This window comes from Galeopterus variegatus, unplaced genomic scaffold, assembly GCF_000696425.1.
Source record: "Galeopterus variegatus unplaced genomic scaffold, G_variegatus-3.0.2 Scaffold4803, whole genome shotgun sequence".
In the NCBI taxonomy this organism is placed as follows: Eukaryota; Metazoa; Chordata; class Mammalia; order Dermoptera; family Cynocephalidae; genus Galeopterus; species Galeopterus variegatus.
In genome coordinates, this window is record NW_007730914.1 from 139662 (window position 1) to 155965 (window position 16304).

The window sequence follows — 16304 nt, forward strand, 5'->3', positions numbered from 1 at the left end:
CCTCCTGGCAAAGCAAGTTTTGTATTTCACATTGTGAACTATGAGTAAATAAGTGAATACAAAACTTGGCTAGTGACTTGTTTTAATGGGCATTCAAGCATTGCTTATATATAACTGATAGATGGAATTATTATCAAACAGAAGTACAAAATGAAGAAAAGTTCATAGACTACTGAAGAAAGGTACCTACAAGAATGTTTATCACCTTCTCTGTTCACTCTTGATGTAAATCTCGAGCCTTTTGACATATACCAATGCACAAGGAGTAGCATGTACAGTAGGTTAGTGGAACCCTAGACAAGACGAGCTGTGGAAATGATCACTTCTGCAGTGCAAAGGAGGAAATGCCTCAAAAAATCATACTGATCATACATATAGCTCTGAATAGAGACCTAAAAAATAGTGCCTGAATTAAAAGGGTTTATATTTCTTACATAACCAGATATCTGGGAATAGGCAATCCAGAGCTGATACAGCTCCTTAAATATTCAGGCTCCTCCTGTTTTTCTGTTCCATCATCATTAGCTTTTGGGCTTTTATCCTTATGGTCACAAGATAACTGCTGTCCTCCCCCCCCCCCATATCGTGTCTGAGTATTCCAGGAAGAAAAAAGATGAAAAGAAAAAAGGAAAGGGCATTTCCAACTGAGTCTGATCATTTTTCTCAATACTCAGACTTTCCTGCAAAATTCACGCAGTATATTTCTAGTTATATCTGTTTGACTAAACTGTGTTGTGTGGTCCCAGGAAATTGAATTAAAACAAACAAAAAATATCAAAACAGTGTATTTGCTTCTTCCGCCAAAAATCAGGGTTTTGTTAGCAAAAAGAATGAGAGAAAGATAGTAACCGGTAGGCAAATTGCAGTGTCTGCCATAGTTTTTAACAAAGGTGAGGTTAACAGACTTCAGGGTAGGTTCAGACAATGGCAGCAATATAGCTACTGGCTTCCACATAGATTCTCCTCAAACAATACAAACAGCAGTAGGAAAAAAATTTATATGTAAGCCACACCTTCAGCATAACCGGAAAATAGAGTATGTCCAAATTTCAAAATAATTATAAATGCAAAGAGAATCATCAAATTGCAGAAACAATTTGTATCCCCCCACTACCCTCTGTCCCCACCACAAGGCTCAGGGCAAGCAAAAGCAAACCTGGAAATGCAGGAAGGTGAAAGAAAGTGAGCCGAGAGGCCGGGTACCATTCAAGATTTATTAAAGAAAGAAATCTGCTGGGCTGTGCTCAGAGTGGCAGGCACCCCGGGGCTGCCCTGAAAATGGTGGAGCTTATATAGTGCACCAAGGGCCGGCTGATACCATCAAGGAGGGTCATTATGCTAATGTGGATGGTGTGGAAAACTGTGTCCTTGCAGAAGCAAAAGGGGTTTCTGTTTAATTCAGGAGGCTTCTCGTAAAGGGAAGGGGGAAGGGGAGGGAAGAAGGTGGGCAGGGGCAAGGGGAGGGGAGGAGGTGGGCGGCGCCATTTTGTACTTGGGCTTGTCTAAAGTGGCACTGGTTGTGTTGCAAATCTATTAGAAGGCAGAACAGGGAAGCTAGTGAAGGATCCCAATACATTTCTTTGACATATTTCTAGATGGCTAATTCAGAGAGACTGGAAAAAAACAAGATTAGCCAGACAGCTATTTCTTTGTGGAAAGAAATTTACATCTGTATGTGCAAACAGCCAGGCTTCTTCTGAGGTGACCCATCTTGGGCTACTGTGTACTGTTTCTGAGCACAGCTGTGAGACTACCTGAAGTATTTTCATTTGCATACTAGATATCTCTACTGAACTTTAACTTCTGACTTCCTTCTTTCACCTGTAACAGCACCTCCCCCCAGAACTTCAGAGAAACCTGGTCTCGGGCCATTGTTCTGGGGTTTCTACCTTCCCCACCTTCTCTCTTTCCCTCATGAACACTGGTATAGAAGCTTTGTTACTCCCATTGGAATTTGGGACACTACTCTCTTGTTATTCCCCTGCGTGTTGCCCCTTTCCCAGTATGTTAAATAATAAAATTTGTCATGCCTTTTCTGCCTATTGATCTAAACTTGTCAGTGAGATTTATTAATGAACCTTTAGGGGTGAAGTTTTCCTTTGGTCCCTACACCAACATGAGATAAATACATTAAATCAGAAATCTTGAAAACACTCAAATACTATAAAAATAAACAAATGAAAAGTGAACTTCAATAGAGCTATAGCAAAAACAAGGAAATGGAATTTCACATGTATCAACGGAGGAAAATTCTCCTCTGATAAAACAAACACAAAGAATCAAGAAGATAACTGTAAGTTCACACATCAAGCAGAATTAAATACACCCAAACAGGCATTTGAAGATATGAAAAAGTATCTTCATTCAGAAATACAAGAGCTAAAAATAAAACAGACAAAAAACAGAAAGAAATAAAAAGAGTTGATTGAACTCAGGAAAGAAACTGAAGAAAAAGGCAAAATTACCTCAGAAATAAGGAACAAATCACAAGGTGCAGAAGGAAGAACAGACTCCAATAAAAAGTAAATAAGGGGCATTGGAGAAAGGTGGGAAAACAATGAGGAGAATGAAAATGGTGTAAATAAAGAACTAAAAAGGCCCAGAGGAAAGCAGCAGACATGGAAGACAGGCCAAACGAGCAATTGCTTTTGTGCTATAAGAGTCCCTGAAGAAAAACAAAAAACTGAGACAGAACTAATATTTAAAACTATCATCCAACATAACTTTATAGAGTGGAAGAAGACCTTGCCTACACATTTAGAGAGGTCACTGGGTATGAGAAAAATTAACCCAAAATGACCAGACTCCAAGACCTATCTGAAAGAAAGTGAGCCAAAATGCCGAGTACCCATCAAGCTTTATTAAAGGAAGAGAGTCTGCCGGGCTGCACTCAAAATGGAGGGCAGCAGCCGCGTCCGCGTGGGAGAGCTTATATAGGCTGTAAGGACGGCTGATGCAACAGGGAGGGGGTTGGTGCTGGTGTGGAAGATAAGGCTGGAGGAGGCAATCAGGTGGAAGGCTGCACCCATGCGGAAGTAGAGGAGTTTTTGTTTCTCAGAAATCACGAGGTTTCTCGTAAGGGAAAGGCTGGTGGCCATTTCATGCTGAGTGTGTGTAAAATGGCGCTGGTCACGTCCAAGATCCATCACTATCCTACTAAAACTATTAGATTTCAAAGATAAATATGAAACTCTTAGGCCTCCAGGCAAAATGATGAAATAACTTATAAAGGCAAAAGAATTAAACCAGCATCACGTCCAAGATCCATCACTATCCTACTAAAACTATTAGATTTCAAAGATAAATATGAAACTCGTAGGCCTCCAGGCAAAATGATGAAATAACTTATAAAGGCAAAAGAATTAAACCAGCATCAGACATTTCAAAACCAACAAATAAAGCTAGGGCAGCAACAGAACAGCATTTTTAAAAAGCTTGCTGAAAGGACATGTGAAGCAAGCGTTTTATATCCAGCCAAGCTGTCCTTCAAATATCAAGCATATAGAAAAATCAACTTAACAGAACTTAGGGAATTATTTACCCATTGGCCCTTTTTCAAGGAACTTACTAAAGGAATTCAAGTGTTGCTGGGACTGACGGTGAACATTTAAAAATATATAAATGCATGTCTAAGACTAAAACAAAAGTGGGAGTGAGCATGAGAACTAATATGTAAATGTTATATGTTGCTAGAAAATAGAAAAATTATTTCAAAATAAAAAGCTAGAAAATAAAATTCATGACTGCTTATTTTCTATTATTAGTGAAAATGAATTAATCTTTAGGGGAGGCAGGCAATAGTAATATTTCAGAATCTAAGGCTGTATGGCTCTGGAAGTGAAAATCCAGAAATTGAGAAGCATGGGCAATATTGTTACCAAATTAGGTTCTTGGGTCCCAAAGTCATAGAAATTAACAATGTACCCAGCAGTAAAGCAAGCAACGCTTTATGAAAAGAGGGGATAGACTTATGCATAAGGGGGGTAGCTGCAGTAAGTCTAGCACCCCAAGGGGAGCTGTTCAGGGTCTTTCATAAGGAAGGGAGTTAAGGGGTGCAGGCCAGTGTCACTGGAAGTGGTCCATTCTGTTCTTCCTAGTTGCATCACAGACACATGCTCAGTTAAGGCTTTGATCCTTGCACCTGCTCAAGGTAGTAGGTCCAATATGGTGGTGGTGTTCATCATTGTCACCCCAGGAGGGTCATTGTAGCAGTCACCTTGAGGCTTTGTGTGCATGCAAGAATTCCTAAAGGGGGTCTTAAGGTTAATCTGTAACTTAATTTTTGCAGTTACAGTAAACAAACCTTGGGGAGGAGTTTTGCAACTCAGTGAATATCTGTTTCCCTCTTATCTCAGTTTATTTAACCAGGGCTGGCCATGGGGTAATCATGTGTCCTGGGGTGGGGGTGGTCTCATGACTCAGGAATGGAAAAGTAATGAAGTGTCCTCTGCAGGGAAAACATAGTCAGTTTAGTTCACAGGCCTAGCTTTACTCTGTCTCAATATGACCAGGAGAATTGCTCTAAAGGTAAATTCAATAGACAACGTCACAGAATAGATCAGAGGCGATAGGTATTGGCTCTGGATGAAAACTCTTAGTGACACTGGCTACATGGTGTGTGCGCCAGGTCCATGTGTCACGTGTCAGTCAGAGCTGGCCCCTAGCAATACCAGCCATCCTAATACAGTGCATATCTCAATTTCTCCACTACCTGTTCCAGCCTGCCCACCTACTTATCCTCTCCCTGACACTGTAAGATATTTTTCCAGTAGAACTCACTTTAAGATAAAGATCAAGAATACAGCCTGAAGAAATAGTCAAAAAGTAATATTGTGCTTGAGAGGTTAATAGCACACTTTTACTTTGTTTTTATTTTCTAGACATATGTATGAACCATATATATGTAGTGTGCTAAAGACCCCTCCCACTGGCCTCCTTTCCTGGGTGACTCATAGATTGTGAGCAGCCTCTATGACTACTCCAACAATGGCACCATCAGCAAAACTTGCAGGTTTTAGTAGAAAAAAATCCCTGTTCTTAAATATAGAAAGTGGCAGTTTTGCAATTTCACAATTATAATCTATTTGCTAATTTTACATACTATGTTATTAGCCATTTATAACTTGTAGGCAACCTGTTTTTAGATGCAAACAAAATTTTTAAGTATCCTTATATTTTCTCCCTTGCTTATGCTGCAAAACTACTTGCACAAACTGAATTGTTCTAATTGTCATAATTTGACTCACTGGGCAGAGTTTCCTTCAACTTCTAATGTCACCAAGCAATAAGTATAAAAAGCAACAAGTATCTCAAATATCACAGGATTCTTCACATTCACCCACAAGAATCATTTAGTTCTGCCCTTTAAGCTTTGTACTACTGTTTCTCTAGATCAATTACTTTAATGCTTGATATGGATTGAATTGTGTCCCTCAAGTTTTATGTATTAGAAGCTTGATCCTAATTGTAACTGTTGAAGATAGGAAATTCTATCATAGTGATTGAAAGTTGGGGTCTTGAAGAGGTGATTAGATTCTTAGGATCATGCCCTAATGAATGGATTAATAATGATGGTCATGAGCCTGGTCTGAGGGCTTTAAAAGGAGAGCATGTGAGAGTCTCTCTCTGCTCTGCCATTTTCTGCCATGTGAGACCCCTGTATTGCCATAAAGCCACCATCAAAGAAGACTCTCACTAGATGTGTCCCCTGGACTTTGGACTTCTCAGCCTCTGAAACCATAAGCAATAAATTTAATTTCTTACAAATTACCCAGTTCCATGTATTTTGTTATAAGCAATAGAAATGGACTAATACAAAGCCTAAGTATAATAGGTTTAGATTTGTTTCTGAAAAAAAAATTAATTTGTAAATTTTTTACATATTTTAAATATGAATTACCTTGACCTAAAATTTTCATACTCTAACAACTCTAGGTTTGCACAAAGGGAATATTTTTAGTAAATATATATATGTATATATACACACACATAATGTATACATATATAAAATATGGACTACCTGTAAAAAAAGATAATGATGATCTAGAATCCCAAAACTCCTTTTCCCCAGTTCATTATAATAATTTGCTGTAGATGGATTATGGGATAGACAGAAGTGGAAATCAGTTTGGGTTTTATCTTTGTGGTATCTCATCACTATTGACAACTTCTTTAATGTCCAAGGGAGTTCTATGTGAGGAAAGGAATCTTCATTGTTTGTATTTTGTCTCAAGTCCAATTTATAAACTTTTAGACAATGAACATACTTCCAAATATTTACCCATAACTAAGATAACTTACAAATTAAAACTCCATAAACTTAACAAACTAAATTTCTGTATGCAAATACTGATGGTAAATTTAACATTTTTTCATTCAACTGAAAGCACAAGTGTAATATACCGGGTTTTCGTAAATGTTTCAAACACGTTAAAAAAATAGAGAAACAGGGCTGGCCAGTTAGTTCAGTTGGTTAAAGCATGGTGCTATAACACCAAGGTCAAGGGTTTGGATCCTGTATCATTTGTCCAATCACCAAAAAAAAAAAAAAAAAAAAAAAGAGAGAGAGAGAGAGAAACAAAAACAATATTACAGTATGACGAAACTAGTCACTACACTTGTTTACAAAAATATTTATACGGTGTATTTAGATTTATTTTTTGATTGTCTTTACTTATATTCCTATTCTCTTTCAGGTTTACCTGTCAAGATTTCCAAGGTCATGAGAGGGCTTCATAGTCCATGATTCAGGACTTGAGATAAGAGAAATCAGTATCCCTTCAAAGGTGACTAACCCGTCTGTCATCGCATCCAGTTGGATGAACTGTTTTTGTAGTTAGACTTTGGACATCACTTCAGGAGCTACAAAGTGAGAAATTGTTGACTTTGACCATCAAAATTTTGATTTTTTTGTTTTGACTTTTTGAGCCCTAAAATGGCTCATCTTCCTAGGACAGATGATAAAAATCTAATTTCCACTCTGTTTTGGATGTCTTTTTTTTTTTTTTAAGTCACAGCTTAATATGTCTTCTTTGCTGTTCTGAGTATCTTTTCTTTATCATACAATGTAGGATAAGTCTATTTTGTAATTACTTGTCTTGAGTCATTCTTGTCTTCTTTAGTTAAATCTAAAATCTTTGTACAAATTTGGGTTTTTTCCTCACCAACCATTGAGATCCTTAAGATTTTGTCACCTTTATATATCAATATCATGAATAATTATAATATAAATAATAATTACAAATAATTGATATTTGATAATTGACATGAATAAATAGTAAATACATAATTTCAAAGATGAAGTTTCTGAATTTCAGGAATTTTCAAACTAAAATAGCCAAAAGAGATTGAAATACAACTATTAGACAATTCTTTTTTTTAATTCCAAGCTCCTAACGTTTTTAGGCCTCCACTGATTCCTCAGAGGATTATAATGCTTCCTCCATCTATTTTGGGGGGTTGTTATAAAAAACAACTTGAACTAATGGTTGTGAAAGCCTTTTGTAAACTATTGTCTACATGATTACATTTGATGTAAAGACTTTGCTTTGATAGTCTTGAAGACCATTCTTTGATATAGTACATGCTGATAAGATAGTAAGCAATAAATCTGGGCATAAATGTATAGTAAGGGGGAATCGCATCTCTTTGTATCTGTGTGTCTATGTAGAAACATGACTGCAGAAGAGAAAGAGAAGAGTCAATGTTTCTGTCTTAGAAGAAATTTTTATCATCACCCTCAGGACATCCCCAAAAAGTTACAAGAAAAATGAAGACCAGTAACACAGTAAAAACTTAAATACATTTAAGAGAAGGAACAAAAAAGATGAAAATTTGGAGAAAGAAGGATTCTCAATATGCATTTATTCTATGAATGAACAACTTAATTGGATAGGAGAGCAGAACGTCACCAGCTTTTTTCTTTTACTATTTCTGTGGAAACCTTGGGAAAGATGAGCACAATGAGTTGGTAGAGGTGGGAGTCTTGATAAAACGAAAGTATTTGATTTTGAAAGAGATGAAAACTATTTTTGGAATGCTGGCAGGGTTGCAGAGAGGAAGACAAATGTGGGTCCTGCCCAGAACTATTGATCTTATATTCTTATCACTGAATCAGCTGAGATTTTCATTTCAGTCATTTTCCTGCCTTTTCAAGCTGTTTAAAGTTTAAAATCAGCATCATACATCAGAACAAAATCTCTTGCTAAGTCATAGTTCTCCTTTATGTGTTCAGTGACTGTATTTCTATCTATGAACCATCAAATAGTTCTCTAGACGACATACCCTCTTTCCCCCACACCTTGCTAAATAAATGTGTTTCTGGTTTCCATGTCTGTTTTCTTCATAGTCTAAATGTCAAGCATATTTCCACAATGTTAAGAATTTATGATTTTAGATTATGACTCAAAAAGGCTGTTGAGGTCTCCCTGTACTTTGCTTTTGTTCTGATGTGACAAATGGTACCACTTTTGGAGAGCATAGCAAGCAGCATTTATACTTCCCCAGGCAGGAACAAAATGTTCAGGGATTTTAATAGTTAGGGTACAAATATGCCATTCTTCTGTCCTTATATACTTCCTTTATTTGTTGAAGCCCATTTTCCAATAGCTTTCTAGGGTAATTGCAAGATATATTTTTTGAGTCTTTGAATGTATTTACTCTGCCCTTATACTTGATTAATTATTTGGCTGTGTTTATCATTCTAAGGGCAAATGACTTTTTCCTTAGAACTTAAAGGGAAGTCCCAGGTTGAGAGCTGTGCAACAGGTCCACAGAGCAAATGGGTCTGGTTTGCAGCAGCAAGACAGACAGCTCAAGGAACAATGTTGTAAAGGGAAAAAAAGTGTTTGAACATTTGGGAAAATTATTTGCTTAGGCATTTTACAGCTCTGTTAAAGAGGGAAAAATAAAGGTAAACAAAGAATTAAGCAAACTCAAGAAGAGGAAATTATTAACTCCAGAGAAAACAGAAAGTTATACAAGAAAGAAAACAACACCATAGTGAGATACTTGGCTTAGCAGTGAATAATACTTAGATGGTCAAAATAGGATAAATGTTGATTATGGATTTAACCCAAAATTACATAGCTAAATCGGGAGGATGAATTAAAGGGAAAGTGGAGGGAGCAGGGGAGCTCAACAAAACAGAAGTCTACAGATGCTGTATTATATCAATGAATCATGATGATTCCTTGTGGGTATGGCAGTCATGTAACTTATCACATGGAGACACTTTGGAGAGTGAAGGGGGCCACTGGTAATTATTATGCCAGGTGTAAACTGGAATTGATGGGCAAGCTAGGTATACTGTCAACATAATTATAGGCATATTATTTTAAATGTCGAGGTAAATGCTAGATGAGACAACTAATCAAGTTGAAAGTAGTTGTCTCTAGGGAGTGAAACTGGTGGTAGGAGAGAGTAGGACAGGGGACTGCTGATTTTTAATACAAGCCTTCTAGTACTATTTGATTTAAAACGATGGTTATGCATTATTATATTAAGGTAAACTTAAAAATTGGCTTTTAGAATGGATTAAATTAGTCTTGCTTAATGCTTTTTGATATGACCAAAATGTTCCTCCTGGCAAGAAGCCATATCCAAAGTTCTGTAATACTTATTTCCTATACTATTCATTAGATGCATACCCCAAGAAAAATGCAATTTGAGAGTGCTAGGATTTTTTGTCTCTGAAATAGGGCCTCGGCACAAAGAAGGTGCTTATTAAATATTTGTTAATGAATAAAAGCAAGATTCAGTAACATTTTCAAAGGCAGAAGAACCTTCTAGAAACCAGGTTTATCATATATTTCCAAGTACAGATGTAATGGCTAGCCAGGCTTAGCCTGAGTGGGATTTATTAGAAAGGCAGGCAACACGGAGCAGGGAGACCTCTTTACAAAATTTAGCTCTATAGCTTAGAATGTAAAATTTTGACACTCATGCAAAGATCCCTTTAAGACAATGATACCTAAAGTGATAATAATTACACTTTCAGAAATCATAGCCTGTAATGTGTGCCTTTATGGATGATGGTTGGTTTGCTGGTTTATTGCTGAATTGATACCCATTAATTACAACTTCCCCAAATTTTCCTATCTAAAGAATATTCTATTTCTTGTCATTTGACCAACAAGATGACGTCTTGGAGAAAGGGAGGACTGGAAGCATTATCTTTTGGAAGGCATTTTTTGTTGTGTAATGCACCAATTTACTAGGAGGGCTTGGATCAGTGATGGCCACCAGAGGAACAACCCGTTCAGAGTATTTGCTATAGAAATAGCGCCAGTAGGTTCGCGGAAGGCAATTCCTTGGTCCATCCCTGAAAAGAAAATCTTTCACGGGACCAGTGAAAGGAAAGGAGAGAGGGACAGAGAGAAACGGAGCATAATAGGGCTTTATTACAAAGTGAAGGTAAGTGCCAAAGAAGGGCGCTGGCTTCTCCGCAAGGGAGTAAACACGTGCCCGCGGTCCTTAGGCAAAGGGTTTGTGTGTCCTGGGAAGGGCGTGTTTCTCTGTCCTAACTAAAGGGAGGAATATTTGGCTGGGGGGTAGGTCCTAAGGTAATTAAGGCCTGAAGAGGTAGTATCAGCTTCCTGTCATCCTGAGTTTCCGAAAATTTTTGGCCACGTGCAGCTGTCACGTTCCCGTATCTTTGTCCCTTTCTGGTTTGGTGTCGTGGGTGGAAGGTTGTGTAGGTCCTCTGCACTTTTGTCCCTCCTACTGCACAGGCGCTGGCCGATCCAGTCTGCATGTTTATGAGCAGCCGCCCTGGGGCATGTCCCTACTCTGCTCTGCCTCAAACAGGTGGTGAAATTGCAGCTCACTGTTGCTCAACATATGTGTCCTCTAAATTGACATTATTATGGGAAAAAATGGGGAAAGAAAGAAAAAAAGTCGAGAATGGAGGCAAAAAATAAACAGGAAAGAAAAGAAGGCAACAACACCGAGATAGAGATTGGAAACCAGGTTGAACTCAATGCACCTAACCTGACCTTATTATCCTTTTGAAAAGAATTCTTCACCAAAAACAAACACAAAAAATACCAAAAACTAGTCTCCTTAATTTTTTTAAAAATTTAAATCAGTTTTATTTAAGAATTTCCAACATTGATGACTCATAAAAAGCATCCAAGCACAGGACACAGAACTGCAGCAAACAGCATTCTTATGGGTAGCTAACAGACATTAGAATTTCCACCCTTCTTTGAGACACCTGAGCTCACTGGTGAACTCTGCTTCCAAGTACTCTTGCAAAGCACACCCCAAGCTCAGTCCGTGTTCTCAACCCATGAGCTTCAGTTCACATTACCACATTTACATATCATAACAGAAGAGAACACACACCATACAGCATTCACAGCAGTCGACAAAAGGTTAGGGGAAATACAAGTATGTTTCACTTAATGCATTCAACTAATGTGGGTTACCTAAGAACGAAACTCACTTAAAGTCTTCCAACAGATGTGGATACCCTTTGAATGCAAAAAACATTCATATGTTATTTGCTAGCATTGCTCTCTGCACACTCTCTCACCAAAACCACAGGATTGAGAGACACATCTCGCCAAGTTAAAGAATATCCATTATGCACCACCAAGCCTCTCTCCTTTTCTCGCTCATACTATTCTTTTCTCCTCATAGTATCCTTTCATGCCTCGGCAGCACCATCAATCCCACACAAGATTTCAAAAGTTCAAACAGCCTTCTGGTTCCATATCACAGACTTGCGTTCATAGCGTTGATATGACTCCATGAAATAAAGAGTAGTGGATAAAAATGGGACGCAGCCTGTGCAGGTGATGACGAATTCTTGAGTGAGAAAGCATGTAGAGAGAAGTATTCCTACGGCAGAATACTCACAGCACTATTTTCAATGAAGTGCTTCTTCCATAAACATTTGAAATGAGATGAACTGCAGAGAGTAAATGAAGGCTTCATATTGTGCTTTTGTATATGAGGGGAGACAAGTGTTAAAAAAACAAAAACAAAAGAACCAAACACTGTGACACCATGATCTCCCAAAAGGAGATTTTCCTAAGGGAAGAATCCATACAGTGGGGTTCAAATTAAAACAAGTAGAAAAGAATGTAGTTCTAATCAATGTTTCCATTTTGAACATGCAAAGAATTCACTTAAGTCCAGGGATAAAACATTACAGGAGAAACCTTTTTTTTTTTTGTCTTTTTTCCGTGTCCGGCAACGGATCGCAACCCTCAGTGTTGCCCCCGTACCGGACCAGGACCGGCAACAGGATCGCAACCCTCGGCACTGCCCCCGTGACTCGCTCAGCCAGTGAGCGGGAATCGGTCTGTATGTGGGATCCGAACCCTCGGCGGGAGCGNGGAGCGCCGCCACGCTTCCCAAGCGGCGCACTAGCGCAGTGCGCCACCGGGCCAGCCCAGAAACCTTTTGATATCAATTGTAGTGTGTTGGTTTACCAATCAGGCAAACAGCAGTTCACTTTCAACCACTCAATATTTCAACCCTTTATGTAACAAAACTTATAAAATTCTTTTGGTTTTTCCTGTTTTTATAAAGAAAAATGTCAAAAATACTTCTGAATATACTCCACACTGAACAAACCAATTTTTGAAAATTCTTAGTACATATGTATTTTACAGTATACTTACCATAAGTTTAGAAAAATTCGAATTCCCACCATTCTATACCAACCAACCATAACTCACTGTCTACACGCCCCAGCCAGAAGATTTAGAATCCATGCTTGAGCCAAAACCTCCATTAAAACCACTGCCTGACCCTGCATTTGATGCTGATCCCCAACCAATTGCTGCACCAGAATTAGAACCACTGTAAGAATTATTTACAGAACCAAAGGCCTGATTTGGCTTTCTCTGCATGTTGCCTTGGCTTTGGTTTTTACTGAAGGACCTGACTGGTTCTGCTGACTGGCTGACGTGCCCATCATACCCCAACTGCTCTGCAGCGCTGCCTGGTCTGCAGCCATCATTGCTGGATTAATGCCGAAAGCACCAAAGTTCATCCCTCCACCCATATTACTACCCTGATTGTTTGCTAAGCCAGCTCCACCTCCTCTACTGTTACCAAATCCACCCTGATTCTCAAAGCCACCTGGATTACCACCAAGTCTTCCATTTCTTTCTAATTGTCTATTGCTATTGTGCTTAGGTTCAGCATTAGACATATGTACGCTGATTCCTTTAATGATCAAATCCTCTCCGCAAAGAGACTGGGCAACCTGATCATCTGCAAATGTAACAAAGGCAAAAGCCCCGAACGGTTTGGGAGTGAAGACATCTACCACTTCCCCGTACTGACTAAAGATCTGCCACAGCTCATCAGCAGTCATGTCCTCTGTACAATGCCCAAAAAATGCCTTTCTGCTTCTTAAAGTCTCATCTAGACTTTGCTTAGAATTAGGAAGCTTACAGTCACACCATTGTCCATCTATCTATGTCACTGTGACATTACTTTCACCTGGATTTCATATTCCGTAAAACAAAGCCAAACCCTTTTGAATGACCTGTTTTAAAATACTTCTTGACCTGCACCATAAGAACTTCTCCAAATCTCCTAAAGTTTTCTTTTAGATCCTGTTCAGTTATTTTCCATTTGAGACTCAACACTATTAAATCAGATGTTTTCTGGACTGCTGATGAAGCATCTGTCTCATCCATTTTTTTTCTGTTATCTTTGGGATAGTTGACAACATATACCAGATTTCCCCAGCCAGCATCGGGGGCATGCAGAATTCCTTCTACCAGCCATACACCTTTCATACACTGGGACACCAGATTCTTGTAGTGCGGCCCACATGCCCCTGGAAACTGGGCTGTATCCCAGCCAGCATTGGGGGCATGCAGAATTCCTTCTACCAGCCATACACCTCTCATACACTGGGACACCAGATTCTTGTAGTGCGGCCCACATGCCCCTGGAAACTGGGCTGTAACTGTGGACAGCAGCACGGTCCCATTGTCTTCTGATGGTGTTTCAATGGGCTCCTCATTCTCATCTTCGGTAACCCAACTATATTTAGACATCTTTTCTTATTTTTCCATTAGGCCACTGCTGGGAAGCCCGACAAGGAAACCGAGCAGCGAGGGGTCCAAGAGCAGTCCAGCCACCACTTCGTTCTCACAAAATCTAGTCTCCTTGATTTGAAACCGTTTTTCCCACAATGCTCAAGAAAACATTTATATCAAGTCCATTTTCCTTAGTAGAGTTACTTTCTGAAGTTTTCCTTGACCTCCCAACCACTGCCCCTAATATACCAAATTCTAGCCAGGTGCTTCTCCCATGCACCTCTGGCACAATCTTTATCACAATTAATTAAATTAATTATATTATTGTCTGTTTACTCACCAGTATCTTTCAGTAAATTGCAGGCTCTGGCAAAAAACAATTCTATTTGTTCATCAATGGATTGCTTATGCTCAATGTTTGAGCATAGTGGATACTCAATTAATATTTGCTATATAAATGAATTATACTGTTCTTTTTTACTTTATATCTATAGGAGCCACTTTTTCTGGAAACAACATGCCCTCACTGAGGATTTGACTCCAACAAGAAATCTGTGAATTTGGCAACAAGTCAAATCTCTCTGGCCAGAGGGAACAAAACAGTGGGTCTTGTGACACTTGCAGGCATTTCTTTCAGTTTAGGAAAGCTTAAGGCAGGTCTCAGGAGTAACTACAGAGGGCCTGGGGCCAATTAGACAAAGGTAAAACTTAGAATTAACTTCAGACATTGACACTTCTGTTTCTTTTTAACGACTGTTAGCTCGTTGTTTAAACTGTGAAGCAACTCAGGGGAAACATAAATTATGGCAAGAAACTGTGCTATATCCTTCAACTGGCACCAGGCTTAGTCTGGCTTATTTCTGAGCTAGCATATGCTGCTTGGATATTGTGATCTTCATTGTTTTGGACTGTAATAACTCTGAGAGTTTTTCATCCTATTTAGGAACAGTTCATTAGCAATCATTTAAATTAGCGGCTGTTTTTAATTTATTGAGGGAGGAGGTGGTGCCCACAGGGGAAAGAAATCAAAAGGTTAAGTGATGCTCTGAACCAGGGACATGTCCTTATTATTACAGAATGCTGCCCCAATCCCCATGAAGATGATAATTCTGGTCAGTAATAGAAGATGTGTACATTATGGGGCTTTATTTTAGTATTTAATTTTGATTTTTTTTTTTTTTTGCAATTGGGTGAACTTGTACCAGTTTATTAGTTTTCTCTTTCCTGGTTTTCTTGTGAAATTTGGCACACTTCTGGGAGGCAGTGGTTCCTAATGATGGGATGGAATATGAGTTATCAGCACCTACAAGAACTGAGCACCACTCTTGGCTTTTGTCATTTATTCAACAAATATTTATTGAGCACCTATTATGGGACCAGGCATTATTATAAGTGCTGGGAAAATAACAGTAAATAAAATGGAGATTATTTCTAGTTAAGGAAGATAGACAATACACATGATGTGAGTAAATCATATATGTTCAAAGGTGACAGTGCTATATAAAAGAAAAATCAGGGTGCTGGGCATGAGGAGTGTGGGTAGGGTTGGGGGGGTTGCAATTTTTTTTTTTTTTTTTTTGCAGCTGGCCAGTACAGGGGGTTGCAATTTTAAATGGGGAAGTGAGGAAGTGAGTTCTGCTGGTCTCTGGAAGAAGAGATTCCAGCCATATAGAGACCCTGAGGTGGACCATGGCTAGCACATTTGAGGAAGAGCAAGGAGGCCATTGTGGCTCAAGTGAAGAGAGCAAGGAGAGAGTGGAAGGAGATGAAATTAGCAAAGAAATGAAGGCTCAGGGGCCGGCCCGGTGGCGCACTGCTACAGTGCGCCGCTTGGGAGCGCGGCGGCGCTCCCGCTGAGGGTTCGGATCCCACATACAGACCGGTTCCCGCTCACTGGCTGAGCGAGGTGCGGGCGCAGCACCGAGGGTTGCGATCCCGTTGCCGGTCCAGTCCGGTACGGGCGCGACACTGAGGGTTGCGATCCGTTGCCGGTCACGAAAAAAGACAAAAAGGAAAAAAAAAAAAAAGAAAAAGCTATTATCGTAACCAAGTTCACCTAGATTTTCTCTGGTGTCTCCTAAGAATTTTATAGTTTTTCCTTTTACACTTAGGTCTATAATCCATTTTGTCTTAATTTTTGTGAGGAGTATATGATTTGTTTCTATATTTACTTTTTTGCATGGGGATGTCCAGTTATTCCAGCACCATTCATTGAAAAGACTATCTTTACTCCACTGTTTTGCCTTTGCTGTGTTGAAGATCAGTTGACTATATTTTTGTGGGTCTATTTCTGGG

General features: G+C 39.1%; 1 pseudogene; it reads right to left on the reverse strand.

Annotated features, from left to right (window-relative positions):
* Window positions 1-12692: 12692 nt before the first annotated feature.
* Window positions 12693-14086, reverse strand: LOC103603818 (annotated as a pseudogene).
* Between the last annotated feature and the right edge of the window lie 2218 nt (window positions 14087-16304).